Raw genomic sequence first — 24,660 nt, 5'->3', positions numbered from 1 at the left:
CTCAGAGCAATTTTAAAATCAATGCAGTATTTCCTGGGTAGGCTGACGTCACCCCGCTCACATCAGAGGAGAGGACTGAGCTGCTGCCTTTGTGCTCATTAAAATTCTGTGTACTACAGTCTGCAGGAGCCAATGCCTATTTCCAGAACACCCATAAAACACAGCAGTGAGTGCTCTTGTCTCTGGGGCCAAGGTGGGGAGAGCCGGGAGGCCTTGTGTGGGATGAGGTCCACACAGGGGAACGGGGGCGGGGAGGGGGATGCACGGAATCTCATTGTTTGCTGTTGGTTTTTTCCTTTAACCAAATTCTAGCAACAGAAGTAAGTGTCAGCCACACACAGGCAGGGCGCAGAGCAGGGCAGTGAATGCGGGAGGACTCTGGGAATCTCAAGGGAAGAGGCCGCCCAGGGAAGCGGTGACGGGCCATCTGATCCGCAGAGAAGGACCTTACACCCCAGAAATTGGAAACACTCTTCTCAGGTCTTCTATTTCATTAAGTGGGTTTTCTTTCTCACAACCCATTTATAAAGGAAGATCTCGGTCACCTGTCACCCATCTGGGTGCGGCGTGCGTGAACACGGAACCTACACCTGCCACGCAGACCATGTGTGCACGTGCACCGACTCCAGGCCTGAGGGACCCCCCCCCCCGGGGCCTGGTCACGGCTGCCACGCGGGGGCTGTGTGCGGAGGGCTGTGGCTGTGCCCCGGGCCGAGGACGGCGGGCGCGGTGCGCTGCGTGTGCAGGCCGGAGGGCAGAGGCGCACCGTCGGGTCGGCGTCATCCGGCTGGCGCCCGGGGGACAGCAGGCCCTGCGGAAGGGAACCCCTGGGCACAGATGCCCCCAGAGCCCTGTAGGGGCGGGTGCACCAGACCCTCCGTCCCACCGCGTGGCCAGGAGGTTGCCCAAGAGCCCGAGAGAGCGCAGCCTTGGGTTCGGGCCCGACGGTCACCACGTGTTAGAGCGTTTCCCGTGAGTACTGCCCCCCGACAGCCGGCACAGCCCGTCCCAAGCTGCGCTCCAGAATTATCGGAAACATGCCTGGCTTTTTCTCCACTCAGCTGCTACACACGGACATGGACGCACACACACAGGGACACAGATGTGCACACACACGGACTCACACACGGACGCATGCACACGGATGCATATGGACACCGATGTACACACATGCACACCACGCACTACCAGTGGCCCCTACACATGGTAAGAAATCGTCTCTTCTAGGGGCGGGTGGCCGGGCTTCGAGTCCATATACACACGGCCTGCATGACAGCGCAGGCTCTCGCCCGCCAAGTGGAGCTCCACGCTTGAAGCACCGGTGGAGGGCCTGGGGGCTGAGGGCCTGGGAGCTGGGGGCCTGGGGGGCTTGGGTGCTGGGGGGCCAGGGGGCTGGGAGAGCTGGGCCTGGGGGGCCTGGGGGGCGTGGGGGGCCGGGAGAGCTGGGTCTGGGGGCAGCCCTGCTGATCGAGGAGAAGTGAAGGCGCAGAGTGGTCCCAGGAGGGGTGGCAGGCTGCCTGCTTGGCACAGAAGGAAGCCGGCGCTCTCTGCCCGCGTCAAGTCTCCAGGACAGCCTGCTGGCAGCTCTCTGCTGGAGGCTCGGCCTGGCCCAGGCGGGCGGCAGGGCCCCCTGCGCTGCTGGAATGTCTGAGGGAGGGATCTAGAGCTCACCCCACACACTGATATACAAAGGCCTCCCTCGGTCCTTGGTCCTCCCCATCCAGGTCACGTTGCTCTTTGAAATGGCTCGGTGGGGCCACAGCCCCGCGGGTAGGACACGGTCAGGGTAGGGGCGCTCGGTGGATCCACACGGGGCCACGGCTGGAGCGGAGCAAGGCCCCGGGCTGGGTGTGCGCCCGAGGGCATCGGGCCGGGCCTTGCCCTGCACCAGCCTGGCGGTGGCCGAGCACTTGCAGAGCATCTTCAGAAGCTGCGGCTGGTGGCACCGAGGTGTCCCCAAGACGGCAAGACGTGCAGACGGAGCAGAAGGCTGCGGGTCCAGGATGGCTCGCGGGGACCCCAGGCCCGCCTGTTGCCACCAGCGTGTCCCCTCAGCCAGTAAAGGGCAGTCAGGCCCCTGCAATGGCCCGGGCGCTGCTGGCGGGGAGGGAAGGCGGAGGAGCAAAAAGGAAAACTCTAACTAGAGCCCGGGAGCTAGGCCTAAAAACAGGAAATGTGAACAATGCAAAACAACACTAAACAAACCCCCAAAAATAAAGAATAAAAGGAAGGTGAATTGGCAAATAATTAGTCCATCTGTAGAGGAAACCAATTACTTTGCTGAAAATCGTCTCCTTTCTTCTGAGAATAGAAGAGCCTTCCTTCCCCCGCGACCTTCCGTCCCCAGCCCCTGGCCAGGCCTGCGGCTTCCACGGCCGCTCCCCGGCGTCACCAGCGGCCCAGGAACGAGTCTCGGCGCGGTTACAGGCGCTCCCCATCCTTCGTGACCCGGCCAAACCTCTAACGCGCCTTTTCCGAGGTTCTCCCGACGAGGAACCTTGGCGTCTACACTGGCTAAGTGGAAGCTCCGCTTTCGGGGCCCACGTCCTCTTGGCGAAAAAGCGCGGGGCCACCTGCCAAAGAGCTCGCCTCGATGGCTGGGATCCCGAGGACACGGATGTCTTCTTAAAAAGGGCTGTTTCTTCCACTGGCTTGAATCCCACCTTCTTTCTCTGTGAGGACAATGAGGGAAAATGCAAGGCCCTGGGAGCAAGCGGGAAGAGTTCCAAGGCCTTTCTAGACGGCGCCCAGAACCTCTAAAGCGGTCTGTTTGGTCTTGTTTTCCTTGAAATGTTGTCAACACAAGCCCTTCGCCCGAGGTTGGGTCTGGTTCAGAGGCAGGGCTCCGGGGCGGCTCGGCGCCGAGGGGAGGGCGGAGGGCGCAGGAGTCGGGGTCTCCCGGAGCAGCAGGGCCGCGCCCCGCCGTGGAGGGCTGCCCCGGCCCGGCCCCGTGCGGGCGAGTTCTCGGGCGGGGGCACTGCGAGGAGCAGGTGTTTCGGGGCGAGCGCGACGCCGGCGGTGAGCAGGAGCTAGGGTCCCCTTACTCTGCCTCAGAGGCCAAAGGAACGTCTGGCCTCAGTAGCAAAGGGGGAAGAGCAACAACCTGGAACCGGGGCTCAAGCTCGGCGCGCGACGGACAGCAGGCGCTGGGTGCCCAGAGCCTTTAAATGCTTGTTTGGAAACCCGCGTGGTCCGAGTCGGGAGCACAGAGGAGCCGCCAGGCGGAGGCTGGAAAGCTCCGGCTCTTAGGAGGGGCAGAGCCCGGAGGAAGCCGGGGAAGGGCGGCTCTGGACTGACCCTGCAACCGGGGGGCAGGAGGCCCATCGTGGCACAAGGTCTGGCTCCACCCTTCAGGGCCTGCGTGTCACTGACACGCCGACCTTCCGGGAGCAAGACCCCCGGGCCTCCCCAGTGTCACCTCCCGGGTACACTCCTGTCCCCGTCCCCGTCCCCGTCCCCGGACTCAGCTCACGCTGCTCTGGGAGGCCGGGAGGCGCCGACTCGTTGGTCTGCTCGTGTGTTCAGAGACGCCAGTAACGGAGGGAGGGACATAGTCTTGTTCCCCGGGGCCTTCCGGAGACAAAACCTTCACCCGGTGGAGGTTCCCCAGTCGCGGACCAGCCTAGTGCCGCAAGGCCACCGCGCAGGGGTCACGGGCAGCCCGGCTGACTTCCCTCGGGGCCACAGCGGGGCAGCGGCCGCGCCCTGTGTCGCAGCTGGACACCTGGCGGCGCGGCCCCGGGGGCCCGGGCGTCCTCCCCTGGAAGCCCCAGGCCCAGCCCGGCGGGGAGATCCGGGCCATGGGCCGGGGGGGGCCTTTCCAGAGGGCGCCGGAGCCATTTCCCTCTAGACCCCCGCTCCTGCGTTTCTGGTTCTCTCAAACGCTCCCGTGACCTCATCGTGGAAAATGCACGACACTGATGCGTGTGTCCCTTATAAACCCCTTGGGGGGCAGGTCACGTAGCCTAAGGAGGGAAGCCGGCCTTGGCCGAGGCTGGAAGCGGGCGCCGGGCCTCGCGGCCTGCAGGTCCGTGGCCTAGACCCCGCGCGTCGCCAGGCCGTGGGGCCAACAGGCAGGACGTCGGCAGCCGCGGCGCAGCGCCCGGATCTCACCGCTTGCCCTCTGCCGTTGCGCCTGCTGCTCCTGGACTCTTCCAGGCACAATCAAGAAGTGAATCCATAGAAACGTGTGTGTGTGTCCTTACGGCCTTTCCTAGGGGCGCTGAGTCACCCGTCCGCAAAGTCACTATTCCTAGACACACGCCCAAAGGACGCACGTTCCCATGGCTTCTCCCCCAAATAACAATGCAGCTTGTGGCCTTCATCACCGATTCCGACGGCCCCGTGCGGTCCGCAGGCAGCTCCGCAGGAACCCCACCATGCTCCATCCTGAATCGGGCGACAAGGATGACCACCAGGACAGAAGACTGCAAAGGCGGAGGACAAAGCCACCTGGAGCAAGTGGGCGCACCTGGCACGGGAAGGTCGGCGAGGCCACCGGAGTCTGTGGGCCGGGGGTGCCCGCAGCGTCGTGGGGGGGACCTGGAGCCGTTAGCGTTCACCTGGCGGGACCTGCTTCCTCAGCGGGCGCCCCATGAGCCCTGCAGGTGTGCCTCGGAGCCCCGCAGGTGTGCCCGTGAGCCCCCCAGGTGTGCCCCGTGAGACCCACAGGTGTGCCCTGTGAGACCCGCAGGTGTGCCTCGGAGCCCCGCAGGTGTGCCCGTGAGCCCCACAGGTGTGCCTCGGAGCCCCGCAGGTGTGCCTCGGTGAAGGGAGACAGAGTAGAGGCACCACCGACTGCACTTGAGAGGCAGGCCCTGCGCATGGGGCAGAGGACGGAAGGACGTCGCAGGGACAGCAGGCCCAGCCTCCGTGGGCCGTGGCGCCTGAGGATGGCCGCACAACCCCGCAGCTCCCAGGTGACAGTGGCGGGACCAAGCTGAAGGGAAAGGTCAGCCGGCTTCTTAAGACTCGGAGACGCCGATGCCGCCCAGGTGATCATCCATGGGAGCGAGTCTCCAGAAAGCTTTGATCCGTTACACGCATGTTTACAACACGAAGCACTGACAGCATCTCGCTCCTCGACGTTAACCCGCCCGACGTGTCCGTGGCTCCCCCAAGCCGGTTCCAGAACGAGGACACCAGAGGCAGACGCCGCCCGCGGGCTGCCCCGTAAGGCCAGCCCACGCCGTGTCCTCAGGGAGGACATCTGTGAGCGTGGAGGGCCTGTTCCAATGAAGAACGATCGGATAAGCTCGCTCCCCAATTAACATCTTTAAAACGGAAGAGCAAGGCTTCCGAGCTGCCGCAGCCGCGAGCCAGCGGCGCCCTCGGGGTGTGCAGGCGCCCGTCGGGGCTCGGCCCCCAGCACAGCCCCCGCCGGAGCCACCGGGCTGCTGTGCACAGAACCCTTGGCTCATCTTGCTCGTCACCCCGACCCCGGCAGATTCCAAGTCCGCTGCCTTGACACCAAGTGGCAGGCGTGCCAAGCGGAGCCCGGCCTCCCGAAGCACCTGGACCAGCCCGCAGGGCGCCGGGCGCGGCCGGGGATGCCAGGCCCCCGGAGTCACTGCAGGAGACGATGAGCTACGTGGGGCGACGAGCGCGACGTATGTCAGCACATGTGATGCGCACATGCGCCCCGACAAGTGGAGAGCGAGCCCCGCGTGGGCCACAGCTCCTCGCTCGCTCCCCGGACAGACGGCGATGCCGACGCGCTCCTTTGAAAACAAAGGCTGCGATTTGGACCTGCCGCACCTGCCGCCGGGCCGGGCCAGGCCGCACCGCCCCGGGGACCAGGTGCTGCTACCGCTGGCTGTGCACCCTGAGGGGGTTAGTGACCCCTCTGGGCTCCGCTTTCGCCTCTAAATGGTCATAGTGCGGAGCCTGGGGAGTTGGCGAGGCTCCTCATGCAGGACGATCAAAAACCAACGCCCTTTGCAGCAGCCTGTACTCAACAGACGTGCACCACGTCCTGCTTCCCGTTGCGAGGCTTGGTCTACACGGTGGCGCCCGGACCCCACAGCCGGCAGGGCCGAGCCCCTCGGGCGCACCGGGAGGGCCACAGAAACAACCCGCAGGGCAGGAGCTCCCGCCGTGGGGGAAGCTTTCCCAGGCGCCCAGATATTTGTAGATTATTTTTTAAATGGAAAACAGACACACACACACCCCCAAAAGGCAGAGAACAAACACCCAGAAATATCTTGCTTCGCTTCTCCATGGGTTATTTCTGCAGATGTGTCCCGCCGTGTGCATTTCACGGAGAACGAGAGAAGCGGCGGCGGCGCTCCCATGGAAACCTGCCGGGTGTGATTGGCCGGGCCGTCTCCAGGCGCCGCAACAATACCCCGGACAGCACAAGCGCCCTTAATATTTAACAGACACACTTAGCTCTCCCCACCCCCTGGCATTGGTTATGCAACTCGCTATTAATAAAGAGATTCCGGTTCACCCCGGCGTCGTCTCACCCTCTAAGCGTCCTTGAGAGGTTGCTTTGCTCGTTAAATCCCGACACCCAGAGAAGCAGCAGCGGGGAGGGCAGGCCGGGGGGGGGGGGGGGCGGCGGCGGGGAGGAGGGGGTTGGGGGCTGAAACCTGGCAGGTGTGATAAGATAAAGCCTTATCATACTTGTAATTGCACCTGCCTCCATCCCGTTTGTTTTATTTCAGGATTTCAGGATAGAACAGGCTGCAAAGGGGAGGGGGATGTGCCACAAGGAATGTTTTCACCATTTTCACCATTTTGCATTCGATGGTGATTAAGGAGGGAAGTATCCCGTCACCTACGACGGTTTGGATGACCACGAGCGTCCTGGTGTGAGCCTCCAAGCAAGATGGAGCCAATGATAGGGAATTAAATGGCCCAGAGGAGCCGGTGCGCACCTGCCAGCGGCCCCGCGACCCTGAGCATCCCTCAAAGCCTCCGGCACCTGGAGCTCGCGCGAGCCTCGGCCAACACCAGGGCGCGCCTCTTTGTTCCTGAAAGTTCCAATCTGCAAAGGAGTTAGATTCCCACGTGATCAGTGTTTCCTGTGACTCCTACACCGCCCGGACACTTGAGAGCCTAATATTCAAAGTTCTCCTTAGGATCCGCATCGCATCGGGACGGACTACCCCGAACCAGGGGGCGACAGCGCTGGGGCCAAGGGGCCGGGGCTTCCCCTGTTTCCGCGTCATCAGCCCACGTGCGGCCTTCTCGCTCGAATGCCTTCTTCGGGGCCGCACGTCTCAACCCCCAGCAGAGCATACGATTTAAAACCCTGAACATCTAGGTTTAGGTTAAAAACAAACAAACAAACAAACTTAAAAACAATCAGGGGAAAAAAAATCACCATCATCCGAGCTCACATACCAGTGACTGTAAAGAGAGGTGTTGCCCTTGTGCCCGAGTCCAGCGGAAATCAGGTGTGGACGTGCCCTGGGCGAGACCCGGGCCTCTCTCTAACGCTGGTATTTGCCGATAGCCCCAAAGTCGGCTGTCCGTGCGCCTCCTGTAAACCTTTAAACTGATATAAAGTTGAATAATGGGGTAGGTTCGGACATGTGTATACAATAGGAGCTCAGCTATGATCAACGAACTTACGTTTATAAAAGACTAAAAAAAAAAATCATACATCAAAACATTAACCACAGTTCCCCCCCCCCCCCGGGGGCCAAGAGTTAGTTGATTTTTGTGGGGTTTTCTTTTCATTTGTCTCTTAGCCTCACGGCGTTTTCTACACAAAGTATGTGTCATTTAAAAAGGGGGAAAAAAACATTAAGGAAATTCTCAGGATGCTTTTCATTTTTCTTCATAAGGATAATTAAACCTTAAGGGTACTAAGAGCCTCCCCACGTTTGAAAGCCCCGTGCCCCCAGGATTTCGCTCCAGGCACGCGACAGCCTGGGGCAGGCATCCCGGAGAGGGGCTCCCCCACGGATGGGGACAATGAGGCCCGGGCCAGCCCGCGGGGCAGACGGCGGGGGCGGGAATCACACCAAGGCTCAACAGTCAAAGAATGACTTTACGACGACCCCTTCCTCCTTGTACGTTTGAAGACTCCTCTTTGCAGCTGAACATTTCAAGAGCCGACAGGTAGCCCTTCAGTCGATTCTCTTCTTTAGACTATTTTCCAACGTGTGAAGCCCTGAGGGTTTAAAACACAGACACCTTCCCGGCCACCCACGAAGGAGGAAGGGATGCAAGGAATGATAACATGAGCATCATCCAAGCAGCTTGCGACGAGCCGCACCTAGAAAGGCGATGGGCACGGCCTGCAGGGTTGGCTCCCCGGGCCCAGTGCGAGGCAGAGGGGAGGAGGGTCCCCACCGGCCGCCCTCCGGGTCTAGTCCCAAAGTGAGACCAGTGGGACGGACGGACTTCAAGGGACGGTCCCAGGATGCACAAGAAGGAAGGGGGAGAGATGGAGAGCCAGACACCCCAAGATGCCGACACAGAAGAGAAATCGAGGCCCCAAGTTCCCTTCCTGGGTTGCTCATTTGTTGCGAGGAATCTGCATCAGCAAAGTCACTGGGACCTCACAGGAGCCAGTCGGCGACAGACAGGGCGGGTGCAGCTTGCTGGGAGGACCTTCCAGCCCAGGAACTGCCGCGCCGCCAGAGACCTGCGCAACCGTACGCAGCGACCCGCGATCAGAAACATCATCAAGTCGGGTCGGCCTCCGGCTGGAAGGATGGCCGAGTCCTTGGCCACGAGGGATCCTCTGGTTAATGTGGGCGCACACACACACACACACACACACACACACACACACGTGTGACACAGAACTGAGGCCGAGAGGTGATTTCTGGAGCCCAGAGGTGAATGAACCATCTCCCTGGGGAGAAGGCCGTGGACACCGGGCGCCGCGCTGGTGGCACCGAGCACCGAATGTCGGGCACAGAGCCCGGTGATAGTCGGGATGTTTCTGCCCATGACACTCTCTCGCTGTAAATCCCAGAGTCTCGGTATCTCCCCATGAGGAGGCGACGTTGTCCCCCGCTCCCCAGCGTCCTGGCACCAGGCAGGCCCGTGCACCAGGCAGGCCCGTGCAGCAGGCAGGGTGCAGGCAGGGTGCAGGCAGGGTGCCATGACCCCGACGCCGCCCGGGGAGCTGCAGAGCAGATGCGGATGATGCGCTAGCGCGACTCCGAGCTGCTCTGGCTTCACGTCCTGTGATGAAATAGAAACGTGGCCCATGTCTGCGAAAATTCCACCCGCGATCACGCTGGGCCTGTGAGGCCACCAGCCCCTGACCGCGAGCGCACGGTTCACAGGCGAGGATGCCAGGGCGGCTGGGAGAGCGGAGGCAAGGCAATGTCCCGCGTGGCCCCATGCAGGGAGCTGGCAGGGCTGCGCAGGGAAACAGGCCGGTGGTGCCTCCCCGGCCTCCTCGGGCTCCCCTCGCTCTTCCCCACGAGCCCCGGACGGCCCCCGGCTTCCGAGCTGCTGGGGCAGCTGTGAGCGCGCCTTCCCCAGCTTCTTAGTTCAAAGTCTGGGACCGCGCAGAGAAGCCACCTGCCGCATCCTAACCCGCCCAGGGCAGTGACGGACACAGCCAACCTGGGCCCTGGCTGCCGGCCTGGCATTCGGCGGCCCCGTTTCCAAAATACCCTGCGTCCCCTCTCCACGGCAGCTGCCACCCTATCAAAACTCCTAGAACCCTAGAATCTCACAAGTAGACAATGGAACACGCCCTTCTCTGGTATTTACGTTTTAATAAAATGTCACGTGCCCAGATCTTTCTGACCTTTTATAGCTTCAGGTAGGGACAGTTTCTAGAGGATGGAACTCAAGGCAGTGATCTAACATACGGTATCTTATTAAATGAAAAATGACGCAAATCAGAGAATTTCGATCATTGAGGCAAATTTGAAAATAATGGAGTGAATTGTGCAGAGCACATCGGAATTAGGCAACGCACACCAGGGTGAAAACGTAGACGAGGTAACAGAGTATTGGCGCGTGAAAGCTACGGGGAAACAGAAATAGATTCCTCCGGGAATCTGTGCCTCTGTGCCTCTTTGGAAACAACTCAAAATCCCTGAATCTGACCATCACTCATGCCCATAAGCAAATTAAGTCGCCACTATTGTGATGCTATTAAAAAATAACTCAAAAATAAATATATGGGGTATGCCTGGGTGGCTCAGTGGTTTGGCACCTGCTTCCGGCCCAGGGCGTGATCCTGGAGTCCCAGGATCGAGTCCCACGTCGGGCTCCCGGCATGGAGCCTGCTTCTCCCTCTGCCTGTGTCTCTGCCTCTCTCTCTGTCTCTCATGAATAAATAAATAAAATCTTTTAAAAATAAATAAACAAACATACAGATAGTCGTGATGCTATTTGATTGCATTTATTACCTGCCCTGCCACGTACCTTAAGCATCAAGTGCATGTTAATTCAGTGCTCTGTAACCCACAGATCTTACCCAGCACCTTGAATAAAGGAAATGCTTCAACATTAATTCATTTACACTCCATCCGTACATCTTTCTAAGTTCAAAATTGCTATTTGGTTAAAAATAAGACAAGCATTTGAAACGCAGAAGGGACTTATTTTCAGGACCATTCTGTTTTTCCCCCGAGTGGACCTCTGCCTTCGTGTATCCCACGATGAGAGGCAGGAGGACTTTTGCGAGGTTTCCCCGGGGCCCCAGACTGAACACAAGGAGCTGTCCACCCACGTCCAGGTGGGGAGACCAAAGAGGGAGTGAGCTGTTGAACTAATGTAACGATCGGTAGTTCCACCTCTCAAATAATTTAGAAAGAGAGTGACGGTGGAATGCTGGATCAGGAGCTACCTATTGGCCTCTCCTCCGGCAGATCCAGGGACGTTCAGACCCTCGGGGCAGCGACAGTCACAGAGATGCAGCTAAACACGCGTGTGGTCTTCACGACTGGGAGATCCTACTGAGTCCAGTCCCGATGGCCCCCGACTGCTCATGGCAGGTGCTCTGCATTCGGGGAGACGTGAGTTGGGACAGACAGTCCCTGAGCCATCAGCTCTTTGGCTACACTAAGGAAGCACATATGTGAATGACACCTACTTCTCTTGAGAAACAATCCCCTTCCCAGTTAGCCTTCTCAGGCCAAGGGAACCCCGCCCAAGCTGCAGGCCGGCCCCAGGCACTCTCACTGTGCCATCGAGGTTTCCGGAGAGACAGCCCGCAGAAATAGACGTTTAGGAGAACAGAGCATTGTCTGAGCTAGTCCCAGGGCCTACGCGATGCGTCATCTAGTGAGCCCTCAGCAGGAAGGGTTTCTTGAATGAATAGGTAAACGAATGGCTCAGCGCAACGGCCCTAGGGAAGAGACACCAAACACAGACCAGAGGCCATACGCAGTGAAGACAGTCTTCTCTCTTCTCCCATCGAATTGACATTTATGCCATCACACTAGAAAAGAACCTCGGTCCAATACAGTCCTTGGCCTTGACCCTTCTGCTGCTGCTTGGGGTGAATGAGAGGAGAAGTCAGAGCTGTCCCTAGAATTGGGGGTACGTCTAGTAAATGTATTTTAAGAGTATGCTCCGGGTATCGCTCGGGGTAGAGTAGCAAACAGGAGAAGGCACGTACTTTATTCAGCCTCAGGGTTAAAGAAGGCTTCTTGGAAATGAGGTCATGTGAGCTATTTACATGCCACGTGAACCATAAAGCCTGCCCTTCAGAAAAGCTTTGCACTTGGACTCAAAGAGGATGGCAGTGAGCAAGGGAACCACATACTTTCCCCTCTGAAGAAAAGGCAGCACAAACAAGCGACAAAACATTGCCACAGACATCAGAGACTATTTCCTGGCAACGTGACCCTTAACGTATTTAAGCTGGTAGATTATGCAACAGTTCAAAAGTGAGACATCAAATTAAGAGGAAATCAAATGTAGTCGAGAACACGGAGTAAGAATTTAAGTATGCCTCTAGGTCTACTGCGAAAGACTCAGAGATACTTTCCTTACCTCCCGTCTCCAGGGAAGAACAAGGATTTGTAACCTGGATATCACCCAAAGAAGGGAGTTTTCAGAAGTTTAGGCTCCCAAAGTAAGCGGCTGGGTTGTTTAAGAGGGAAAAAGCTCAAAAATCTCTAAAAGACATGACTCTGTCCTAGTTGGTGTTGGTCTAGATGTCTAGGTCTAAACCCTGGGTCCTCTGGCCCAGGAGGGGTCAAAGATCCCATGGCCCCACTGGACACGTAGACTGTGGCACCAAATCCACACGCTTTTCAATGAGCCACTTTAGCAACAAGACCAGAGGCCTTTCCTCAGGTTTTCTGGAAGATCTAAGACCCTCAGTTTCCTTGAATGACCAGAGGAAGTTGCAGGGCAAAAATGGGTAAGATTGAATTTCCAACAACCTTGCAGGGGAAAGGAGGGAACAGAGCCAGATCTACCTGAACATGAAGAAATACACCACTTCCCGCTCCCCACACTGAGGCACAAATTCACACCCGTTTTAGAAGTTTGACCAAACTTCAAGAACAAAAATCACCCTTAAAAAAAAAACAAAAAAAAAAACCCAAGCCCCTAGATCTCTGTAAATGAACGACAGAACTCTACGTGCCTCAGGGTACCCGTATTTACCTCAGACACAGCAAGTCAAGTGGAAAACCAGCCAAGCTTGAGGAGTTCACCCAGTTTCTAACCTTCCCGGAGCTAGAAGAATGTAAGTCTCAAGCAGTTTCAGTTATTGGCCTGAGATGACCCAAGGACGTCTCCCCATTAAGAACCACTCAAAAAGAGATCAAAAAAAAAAAAAAATCCGCACACCCAAATTCCCTCCTTGGCCAACCCCCTGCTTCCCTACATAGATAGGAACAGAGAGGGGCTAATATTTACGTGGAACTAACGTTCCATGCAATGTGAAGGCTCATGTCTTCTTTTGTATTTCTTTTTTCCACTGAACACATTAACCTCGTCTAAAGGTAAGAGGAATTCCACAGGGCGCTTCACTTCTCTGGGTGGCAGGTGTTCGTTGGTTCTTGAACGTCTCAGACATGGCCGAGTTTCCGGCTTATTGCGTCTGAGAGAGAGAAAAGCCTTTTGAATCAAAACAGAGCGGGGACGGCGAGATGAGTTCCAGTGAAACATGAGCAAGCAAGCACGTCTAGGAAGGTTTTGTTATGACTTAGCCTTCAAGGGACGGGGGGAAAATGAGACACGTATCCAACTGCTCACCCGCGACTCCCTAGGCTCCCCGGCCCGGTAGTCGATTTGCCAAATGCCTTTCTTCTTCTCTAATCCCATTTTTCAATATCTCATAACTCGAACTGGATTGATCATTTGATCCCATCGGCCCAGACTCATTAGGGCAATTAAGTTAGAATGTATGCAGCAGAGAATCAGGCTCGCTTGGCTCTGGAGGAGCCATCCGCTGGCCTCCTTAACGTCCCACCATGCGGGCTCGTTCCAAGGGCTGTGATCCTGCATGGGTGGTTTGCTTTTTGTTTTTTTTCTTTTTTTATTTTATTTTATTTTTTTTTAGGGGACAGATTGCCACTCAGAAGGACTTCTCAGGGCCCTGGACGGGCGAGGAGGAGGGTGGAAATAGTAGTAAAACCCAGAGCAAATCTGACAAAAATAGGATGCCTTGTCACCCAAACTCTTAGGCGGCTCACACATATGGTGCCGTATTTTAAACATGAAGAAATAGATCCTGTCTTAAAAACCTAGTCCCCTTAGAACAGCAATTCCCAGAGACCTCTTCTTTGCTGATGGACGTTTGGAGGGAAGCACTGTTCTAAGGAAGACTCATGAGTTTGTTGGCAAGGCTGTTGACAGGGTGTGGTGTGTGGTTCTGCAGGGCACCTACCGAGGGGCAGGACATGGGGTGCTTTCGTGAGGGCTTGAATCCGCCTACAAGAAGAGAGGCCTCGTTTATGCTATTTGTCTAGAGGGGACACGTCTCCTTACATCTGCAAAAAGGCATCATGTGTGCTAACAGCTTGCAAGATGAGTAACAAATAGGTTGGATCATGACGTAGAGTCCAAAAGCCTGACAATGCTGAACCTTAGCAGTGTTCCTTTTAGGGAGTCTCTTGAATTCACTTTGGCCCCTTAAAGGGTCTTTGTCTCACTCACCCTTCTACAAGCCTGGGATGTTGGAGCTTTTGGAAAATAAAAAATAAAAAAGGCAAACCAGAGGTGTGATGCCAGCTCTGAGCTTCCCTCAAGACAGGGCAGGAGAATAGAGAGGAGGGGGAGGGGCTGGCACGTTTCATATCTAAATTCAAGCACATTTGAGGTCGAGGGCTGGGTCTCATTCACTGCTATATTCTCAGCACCATGCGCTCAGTAAATCTATGCAGAAGCAATGCATTTAAATCCATGTTAGTCTTTCATCTTCCTGTGTTTTCGGTTAAAAAAGAGAGAGAGAAAGAGAGAGAGAGATGGTCCAAACCCATCTTAATTTTTCATATCCACAAAATTCAATTCTATGTTAACTTGGCAAATAAAGCACCTTTGTGAACATTTTTCAAAATCTGCTAGAGGATCATAGATCCTTAGCGTGAAGAGGGTCTTAGTCCAACCCGCGTAGTCACAGATGAGGCAACAGGGGTCTTGAGAGTTTCGGGGATTTGGGGTGAGTCACACAACCTATTGGAGGCAAAGCCAGAACCAGAGCTCAGGACGCCAGTCCCCGAGCCCAAGACTTTCTCCAGTGGTTCTGTGCCTAAGAGAGCGGCCATGTACCTCTCACACAAGGGTTGTTCCCTTACGTGCTAGGCTTTGCCAGCCTCCCAGGGGCCACAAGGCCTTACCACCACAGCTGTGGCCCCTCTGCAAGCACCATTCCCTTTCCCGGTACGACCTGACACCACCTCTGTGCCCAACCCGCTGTATGGTCTTACATTCCGGCCCACACCTGGACTCACAGATGGGTGATCAGATGCCGGCACCCTAGCATCTACATATGGGGGCTCCAAAGAAAGTGTCAACCAAAAGCCAGTCACTTTCGAATCCTTTGTGAAATGAGCCATGGGGAAATAAATAAATGATCCCTACCAGACCGCAGAGCAGGCAAATGCGCCTCACAGCATCCTTGAACACTGGAGGGGCCAAGCCAGAGCAGCAACCCACAGGGAAGGCCCCACGGAGTCACAGAGGAACGGCCCAGCTTTTCCAACATCACACATCACACGCGCTGCGGAGACTCCGCGTAAGGCAGCCAGGATGAAGCAAGAGTAATCTAGAAGAAGTGCTTACTCATCATCTGATCCTTCTCTGGTAGAAAGCATTCAGTGACTGCTACTAAGCAAAGTGGAAATTGTTTCTAGGGAACACTGGACTCGAGTCAACCAGTGGAACAGCATTTAAAAGGGTATTTTGTCTAGGGAGTAATTATAGATTTTCTCAGCTCCATTTCTAATAACTGGAATGGCACATGTGGCTGGAACTCAATAGAGAAGAATACACGAAGGCCATTATAATAGATGGAACATTCTAGGTCAATAATGACAAGCCATTCCTTCCTCGGGCAAATGGAGCCAAATGGCTGAATGTGCGGCAAAGTCAAAATTCAGAATCCCAATCACATGGGCCACACTGGCATTTCTGGCTCAAGATGAACTTGAAAAATATAATAAAGAGAAATGTATGACGAACAACATATCTAAGAGCTCAAAATGTCCGTTTGTCCTCAAAAAGCCTGCTCAAAATAGATTTTCATTGTATTTTGGACATAATATTCCATCTTCTAGATCTAGGAGGTTCAAATTGGACTAACCACCTATAAAGGAAAAAAATTAATTTTATTATAACTTGATGCCTTTGTGTTTCTAGTCAACAACTGAGAATACCTAGAGCCTTGTATTGGTCACCGTTTCATATTTATCGAGAGCCAGTGCTCAAGATGCCATATGGAGGACGTGATGAAAATTAACTAGATTGGCAAAGTGGAGGGGAGAGGAAGGCTGTGATCCACTGAACTTGAGCAGTTTTCTAAAACTGGAAGCGTTTCTATCAGCAGGGTCTAAATAATAAATTATTTCTGGGACTGTCTTGAGATTATGGAAGAGGGAATAAAAAAGGGAAGGACCTAGAAAAACCTTTATAAATGGCTGTCTAGAATATCCCAACTGAAGGATACTCTACAAAATACCCGACCAGTTCTCCCTACAACTGTCAAAAACCAGCAAAGTCTAAGAAACTGTCCGAGCCAAGAAGAGCCTAAGGACGCATGACTACCGAGTGTAATGTGCTGCCCTGGACTGGGCCTCTGGAAGGTAAACAGGATGTGAAGAAAAGTGACGGGAATTTGAATGAAGCATGGATTTTAGTTAAAATTAACTAACTTCAGTCAAAAGCATGGATTTAGTTAAAATTTGAACCACTCTGGCTCAAACACAGCGTGCTAATGTCAGATTCTAACAATGGGGGAGACCGGGCAACGGACTTCTGGGATGCTCCCTGTATTCTTTTTCATCTTGTTCTGTATCTTTCTATTGCAAAAAAAAATAAGAAGGAAGTTGGATATAGGAAAAAGAAGGGATCCCTGGGTGGCGCAGCGGTTTGGCGCCTGCCTTTGGCCCAGGGCGCGATCCTGGAGACTCGGGATCGAATCCCACGTCGGGCTCCCGATGCATGGAGCCTGCTTCTTCCTCTGCCTGTGTCTCTGCCTCTCTCTCTCTCTGTGACTATCATAAATAAATAAAAATTAAAAAAAAAAAAAAGAATTCCGCCAGAAAAAAATATTAAAAAAAAAAAAAAAAAGGAAAAAGAAAAAAGTAAGAGGTGGCTATTAAAAGGAAATAGAAGTTCCTAGCCACAATCCGCTGGAGCCTGGACTGTCAGTCCTGGAGGGAAAAAAAAAAAAAAAGTCAAAATTCGTCTCTAAATGCCAACGGGAGCTGTTTGGAACAATGTGTTAAGAATAGCTGGGAGGGATTCATAAACACAATTAGCACCTTGACTGACTAGGACCCAAAAATAAGGCAGCTGTGGGCGAGCAAGCCGCCCAGGGTCGTAAACAGGGCCTGCAACGAAGCATCTAAAATGAGAGAAGGTGACCAAGGAGGAAAGTGTCGGGTAAACAGAGTCCACGTTTGTCGCAAGAGCCCCTGTGTGGCGTGTCCTCCCTGGTGTCCCTAATTAGGAGGAGGCACTGACTTCTTCTTTTCCGGCAAAATTGTCAGGTTGACGTTTTTGTCACTTGTATCAAGGTTCTCACGTCTAGATGTAGGCAGCCCCTGTTGCTCACCTTGAATGTCGCCTCGTAGGACAGGGCCTAAAAACGACTCCTCACAACGCTGGCTCTGACCAGCCTTCCGTTCCAGCGGCAGATTCTTTATTTGGAGGGACTGAGTCATCCATTTCTCACCTTTCTCACCAGCCAAGTATTTTTAACTCACTGTCAGCGATGGAGTGAACAGAGAGTCTAGGAGGGAAAAGACAGTCCGTTTTTCACTTTTCTGCTCTCGGTTGCTGAATCCCAGAATGCATGACGGCACAGGGGAAAGTCTTTTATGTAAAAAGTAATAATAATAATAATAATAATAATAATAATAATAATAATAATAATATTGGTCTGTTCAACATTTTTCTCCACTTTGTTAAATGCCCAAAATGGGTCTCTGCTACCCAGAAAGAGACAACTTCTCCCCTGGAGGCAGCGTCTGTACCAACCTGGGGACAGAAACTATGCGTGGCAACCTTGAGCTCCCCAATGGCTCCAGAGACAGCAAAACCAGAGAGATGCATCCAGCCCTCCAGCTCAGAAGGGCCTGCCCCAGAAGCTGAGCTTCCGTGCACGTGTTCCGCTGGACCCCAAAGATCTGGGGAAGGAGACAGACAAAGTCTGGACTTGTGCCTACAAGCCACCGGGCGCACCGAGACTCCAGACGCTGAACTTCATGATTACAGTTTGTCCCAACATCTAAAAGAAACTGTCAACATTCCACTGGGTTCTTCGGTGCACACTGAGCCAGTGCAGGAAGGGGAGGCAATTGATGGGATGAGGAGGGAGTGACATTTTCTCATCATCATTGCAAGTGGCTAAGATGCCAACTGCATTTAAAGGAAGGTTTAACAAAAAAAAAAAAAAAAAAAAAGAGGCAAGGCTTTTATGGCTCCTTCTGTTGTTATTTGCACCTTAGATATAGAACGGATTTCATAGTCCGGGATAGAAAAGGTGTGGCAATGGCTGGAGAGAGCAGCTCTGACGTTCAGGTAATACGTGTCCGTGCGGTGCAGTGGAAACCCAAGGAGTGAATTACGCCTTGGCATAGGAATGCCAGGGGGAACACCAGAGCCACGTACGACGACGATGAACAGACAGGCTAGCTGAGCACATACTCTGTGTGTGCCCAGAGTCGCCGGCAGGACGGACGGAAGGAGGAAGGCAAGACGAGAGGAGGCCACCCATGGAAGGTCACCAGAACGGGCGCTACAAGGGTGGCGGCGAAGACAAGCCCCGGGGACGGGTCTGACATGGGAGGCAGAGTGACCGCTCGGGAGGAGGGAGCGAAACCTGCAGCACGCACGTCTTTAGAGAAGCCCTCAAGGCCTGCTCCGTCCTCAAAGTCTTTGAAGACCCCTTAGATGGCGAAGCCAGATTCAAGCCTGTGAAAGGCAAGCGAGTAAGGACGGTGAACACTCGTGTAGCAATTGCCACAGGCCAGGTGTGCGTACATCTAGCCACTCGGGCAATGCTTACCGTGATCCCACCAGGCGGGGACTTCGCCGGCCTACTTTACCGTCCTATTTTACAGATGAGGAAACTGAGGCGCAAAGCAGTCAGGTGACTGGGCCAAGGTCGCACGAGAGAGCATGAGAGCCGTGATGTGCTGATGGACATCACACAAAAGATGACTTCCACTGGGAAGAAAACCACGCACATTCAGCCTAGAACCGTGTTAGGACCTCCAGTACCTACAGCTGACCCTCGAACAACCGGGTCTGAGCTCATGGGCCCACTCACACGGGGATTGTTTTCAGTAATTACGTACAGTGCCGTCGGTGTTTTCTCTTCCTTGTGATTTGTGTAGTGACATTTTCTTGTCTCCAGCTTACTTCATGGTAGGACCACAGCGTACTACGTAGGACATACGAGATGTGTTACCTGGTCCAGTAACGCTTCGGGACACCGGTAGGCTCAGTAGCTAAGTTCTGGGGGAGTCAAAAGCTATATTAGGATTTTTGACTACATGAGGGAAGGATGACCTTAACTTCCATGTTGTTCAAGGGTCAACTGGATTTTTTTTTTTTCTTAAGTAGATTTCATGCCCAGGGTGGAGCCCAGTGTGGGGCTTGAACTCAAGACCCTAAAGCCAAGACCTGAGCTGAGATCAAGGGTCAGATGCTTAACCAACCTGCCACCCAGGCACCCCATGGGTCAGCTGGGTTTTAAAGTAAACTGTTGGAAATAAATAAATAAATAAATAAATAAATAAATAAATAAATAAAGTAAACTGTTGGGCAGCCCGGGTGGCTCAGCGGTTTAGCACCTGCCTTTGGCCCAGGGGGTGATCCTAGAGACCCGGGATCAAGTCCTGCATTGGGCCCCCTGCATGGAGCCTGCTTCTCCCTCTGCCTGTGTCTCTGCCTCTCTCTCTCTCTCTCTCTCTCATTAATAAATAAATAAAATCTCTAAAAAAATTAACTGTTTGGAACCACTTTGTTTCTCCATGTTTGTTCTTCCCTCAACCGCGGTACAACTATCTAGTGAACGCACCCTCTGCACTGTGTACTGTCCTAGGATGTAGGGATACAAAACGTTTTTAAAAAACCTCTTTCCGAGCATATGTTCAGGTGAGGGGCAACAACACAATAGATAATAATGTTATGTAGTATGTGATGGTGAGTGTGTCGGCGACAAAGCAGGGAAGACGGGCAGCGGGCAGCGGGGGCATCGAAAATTTTCACTGGTGTGAAAATGGTTCTCTGAGGCCTAAAGGGGCTGTGAGGGAGCAGGCCACGCAGCATTCAGAGGCCGCATTGTAGGCAGAAGGGACGGGACGGCAAGCATAAATACCCCCAGGCCAGAAGAGGACAAAATATCCCAGGGACATTGTGACTAGAATGGACTTAACATAGGCTAAGCCCCTGGGCCAAACCTAAGAACAGTTTTTTTATTTTACTTCATATGTAAATGAAGTACAAGTCATTTCTAAAAGACATTTATTTGGGGTTTCATTTTTATTTTATTTTTAGATTTTATTTATTTATTCATGAGAGAGAGAGAGAGGCAGAGACCCAGGCAGAGGGAGAAGCAGGCTCCATGCAGGGAGCCCGACGTGGGACTCGATCCCAGGACCCCGGGGTCACGCCCTGGGCTGAAGGCGGCCCTAAACCCCTGAGCCACCAGGGCTGCCCTCATTTTTATTTTAAATTCCAGTGTAGTTAGCAGACAACGTTATGCTGCTTCCAGGCATAGAACATCACGTTCAAACGATAAAGTGCGCTCCTTGCTCTCCCCGACCCGGTTCAGCCGCCCCCACCGCCTCCGGTAACCACCTGTTTGCTCTCTATACCCAAGAATCGGTCTCTCCGTTTGTCTCTTTTCCTTTGCTCGTTCTTTCACTCTCTTAGATCCCACGGCAGAGCGGAACCACCTGGAACCACATGGCATTTCTCTTTGACCGGATGACTTCACTTAGCGAGAGACTCGGTTTCCACCCGTGTCATTGCAAATGGCAAGATGTCATCCTTTTCACGGCTGAGTACTATTCCCTGGTGTCGCTACACTACATCTTCCTTATCTGAGGGTTAGTAACCAGAATATATTAAGGACTTCTACAACGCAACACCCCAAACCCAAATAATCTGACTTAAAAACGGGCAGAAGATACAAACAGACATTTCTCCAAAGAAGACATCCAGACGGCCAGCAGACACGCGCAACGATGGTCGTCGTCACCCAGCGTCGGGGAAATGCAAGTCGAAACTGTAATGAGATCCCACTGCGCAGCGGTCAGAATGGTTAAAATCCACGACACAAGGATCAACGGGTGCTGGGAGGGGGTGGGGAAGGGGAGCCCTCTCGCCTGTGGGTGGGGAGGCAGGGGGGGCAGCCACCGTGGAGACGCGTGGGGGGCCTCAGAGCACTAAAAATAGAGCTGCCCTTTGATCCAGCAACTACGCTACCGGGTATTTACCCCAAAAATAGAAAAACACGAATTCAAAGGGGCACCTGTACCCCTAGGTTTACAAACTACGTATATGTCACCTACTGCTCAGCCTGCAGGGATTTCCCTTCGTAGATCATCCTTCCAGAAATGACTCAAGAGCCACCAATCTTCCCGGCTGGTTCTTTCATCTCTTGTGAGCAGCACGACGTGCCTTTTCCAAACTCCTGAGCGTATCCGTCACTTCCCACCTCCCTTAGGATTAGGGTTACTTTTGCCTTATCTCCCTTTAACTTGTTCACTGAAGGCAGGAAATGGATCTGATTCATCGACTTATTCTCTGCGACTTCAGCCTTGCTCCTGGTAACCGTTCAATAATATTTTTGAGAAGTTTTGAGAATGTGCTTTCTCTCAAATTAAGCTCCAAATTAGGATATCATTAACCTCACCTCCACATCTTTATCATAACAAGGAAATCTTTTGAGCCGTACTTCCTTGAATTTCGGGTCGCTGAGTACTCAAAGATTTTTGCCAAAGTATTGCAACTCATCAATATGCAAAACTTCAAGCTAATATTCCCAGCTCCAACAATCTTAAGGAGTAACACATTTTCCCCCACGCAATCGTAAACAGAAAGAAAAGCATTAGTTTTCCGCAACTTTGCTGTAAATAAATAAAAATGACAGATTGCAACGTAGCTTGGTTAAATGTAATCAAAAATCTAAAAAGTATATATTTAAACATCTCAAGTAGGTAAAGCATGTAAAAACCAGGCTGAATTTCCATTTTTGCTCAGTCTGGCGCTGACCAGTGACTTACGCCCTATTATTTCCTGAGTGAAAAGTTCATTCCAGAAGATGTCTCTTTGTAGGAGAACTATAGAGTCTGACGCGGGACTGTGAGGATGTTACAGCAACACGTCATTCCAAAAATGAGGGACGGAGACGATGTAAGACGCCGTCCTAGAGCATTTAAGATAATTTTCTCCCAATTTTTCCTCATTCCTCCGAGGTACAGGGGGGTCTAAATGCCATGTAACTAATTTGTAACTGAGCGGGCAGACATTTCAGCTCCATGGTTCCTGCTGCATCTTCACCACTCGCCCAGGTATCCACGCAGTAAATATTTCGGGAGCACCCACCATGCGGCTCGCTCCGCTAGGCTTGGGAGACCAAGTACGGGGCCACACAGGTCCGGGCCCAACAGTCCCTCGCTGCGGGTGGCAGCCAAGGGCGAGCACCCTGAGGGTGGGGAGCCAGGGCCTGGGCCAAGGGCTTTGCTGAGGCTGGAGGCCTGCCTCAGAGCGCGGGGGGTAGGGGGGCAGCCTGGAGGTCCCAGGCGCTGGGCTGTGACCGTCCGAAGCCGCCCTGGGGGACGCGGCACAGAGCAGCCAGGGCAGGACAGCTCGCGGAGCTCCGGGTGTGGCCCCTGCAGCAGGGCTGCACCCGAAGGCTCCCGGCCGAGGCTGGAGGGCTCCCGGCCCCTAACCAGGTGGCAGCCGGGGAACCCTAGCTGTGCCCACGTCGAGAGTCACAGGCAAGACGTGGGGCCCCAGGGCCGGAGAGGCCCCCACACTCCCGGCTTCCCACCACGCACCCCACACACCTGGCAGGGCAGCCCACGGGAGCCCGAGTCCGACAGGTGCCACGCGGAGGCTGCAAGGCTGCTGGGCAACATCTGTGGGACCCACGTGGAGCCCTAGCAGAGTGGCGGCAGGCCCCACGGCCATGCGCTCCAAGCCTGGCTGCCCGGTGCCCCACCGTAAGGCTCCCTGGAAAAGCAAAAGGATAGACTGAAGATCAGCGGTCGCTGGGCCTGGGAGCAGGGGGTGTGGGAGGAAGGGGCCCTGGCCGGGCGGAGACGTGCCCGGAGCGCACCCCATGATGGCGCAGGTGGCTGCGAGTGGCTGTCCTCCAGGTGTCCAAGGAGAACCCCCAGCTGCCAGCTACCGGCTGAGCCACGTTGCCCCGGTGGCTAAATCCCTTGGCGTCTCCCTCCTTCGCCTCAGAAGACACCCGAAACCTCTTTGTCGCAGGAGGAGCTGGACCAGGTGGGCCAGTGTGGACGGTGCTTGGAGCCGCCCAATGGCCCGGCAATTCCGCTCGTGTGGGCCCCGTAGTGCTGCGGGTGGGCCTGCTGTGTGCCAGGTGCCGCGGCGCAGTGGCTTTGGGCGGACCCCCTCCTCACCCCCCGGCGGGGGATGGGCCGCACCAGCACTGGGCCCGCAGCACACTCAGTCCTCAGCCAGAGCCGCCCCGGTGGCTGCGGCGCTGTGGGCATAGCAGGCCTCGTCCTGCAGGGTGGGCTCGGTCCTGCTCAGCCGATGGCCTCCCGGTGGGCAGTGGGACATCAGCGTGCAGAGGCCACGCCAGAGCACCCGGGGCCGTCTCCCGGCCCGGCCAGCACCGCGGCCCCTGGGAAGTCGCTCACCTCCTGGGCGGGGACGTTCCCGCGTGGGCTCTGGCAAGGATGAAATGCGCTACGGAACGCAGGCCCTTGGAGCAGTACCTGGCACGGCGCGCGACCGTGAAGTGTTGGCGCGTATTCTCCGGTTCGCAGCGATCCAGTCTTCGTCGGACTTCCTGTGACCTTCATTTTCAGTGCAGCCACTTTCACGTAGCTTCTTTCCACGCTGTCACTTGTGGTTTTAATGTAGATTCATCTTCCCCTGTTGCTTTACCTCAACTACAAATGAATCTGAGTCCTAGTTCAGTTTGCAAAACAGGGATTCAGAGACATTAAATGATTTGCCCAAGACGAGACAGCCAGATGGTATCATGCCAATTTGTTCTCAGAACTTGGGCTTTTCCCATCACGCCACACCAGTTACATAAGGAGCTATTGAGAAAGAGGCTCCGCAGACAGACTTCAGTGCATGCGTTATGTAAAGTACAGGCCCTAATAAAGAGGCGATCACAGAAAAGTTGAAAGAACACGAACGAGTGACGGTCCGGCCCCCTCCCCTAGCTCTCGAGCCTTCTGCCTCGCCACCGAGGCCCTGCTGGCCCGGCCTCTGCGTGTGGTCGGCGACCAGGAACTGACGGCTTCCTGGGGGGCTCGGGGCTGTGCCACGCTCTCCATCAGAAGGGAGCTATTTTAAGCCACTTTTCCTAACTACTACCCTCCCTCGTCACTCCTAGCCCTGTCAGCGGAGCCGCCCCAAATAAATCTTTCATCCACGTTCTAAGCCTCCAAGTATTTGAAAACAGCTATTATAGTCACGTCCTCGTGTTCAAGCTAAACGCCGCCGCCGTCCTCCACCGCCCTCCCCGACACAAGGCTTCGGTCACCTCTCCCCCTCGCGGATGTCCCCCTGAACACATCCCGCTTTGCCAGCACCCTGAAATACGGTGCCTGGCCCTAAACAGATCCCCATCCCTGAACTAAGCATGTTTTCCTGACGAAAATAATGTTAAGAATGACCCTAAAACCCTCACGGATATAAACGCTGGGGCTTTCACCATCTCTGCCAAGGGACCGCCTTCTCCCTGGAAGCCCCGTCTCTGGGAGGACTCCCGTGACTCACAAAACCGCGTTCCACATCATTGCCACCCTTTGCTCCCTTCGTGTTGTCTCGTGATCATCACCCTCTTAATATTTGCCTGCTTAGGTAGAACCCAGTATCTCAACA

At 54.5% G+C, this 24,660-nt stretch overlaps 1 long non-coding RNA gene across 2 annotated transcripts in view; it reads right to left on the bottom strand.

Annotated features, from left to right (window-relative positions):
- Positions 1-24,660, bottom strand: part of LOC111093844 — a 194,095-nt gene that overhangs the window by 32,027 nt on the left and 137,408 nt on the right. Inside the window, exons 5-6 of one of the 2 annotated variants that reach the window (XR_005384048.1) lie at positions 17,165-17,341; positions 12,495-14,311 (exon numbers count right to left, since the gene is read on the bottom strand). This is a non-coding gene — a long non-coding RNA (uncharacterized LOC111093844). Of the gene's footprint in view, positions 1-12,494; positions 14,312-17,164; positions 17,342-24,660 lie in introns of those variants that run through there. The other variant, XR_005384047.1, reaches the window with a different exon arrangement.

Source organism: Canis lupus, chromosome 34, assembly GCF_011100685.1.
Source record: "Canis lupus familiaris isolate Mischka breed German Shepherd chromosome 34, alternate assembly UU_Cfam_GSD_1.0, whole genome shotgun sequence".
Taxonomy (NCBI): Eukaryota; Metazoa; Chordata; class Mammalia; order Carnivora; family Canidae; genus Canis; species Canis lupus.
This window is presented reverse-complemented; position numbering and strand designations above follow the sequence as displayed.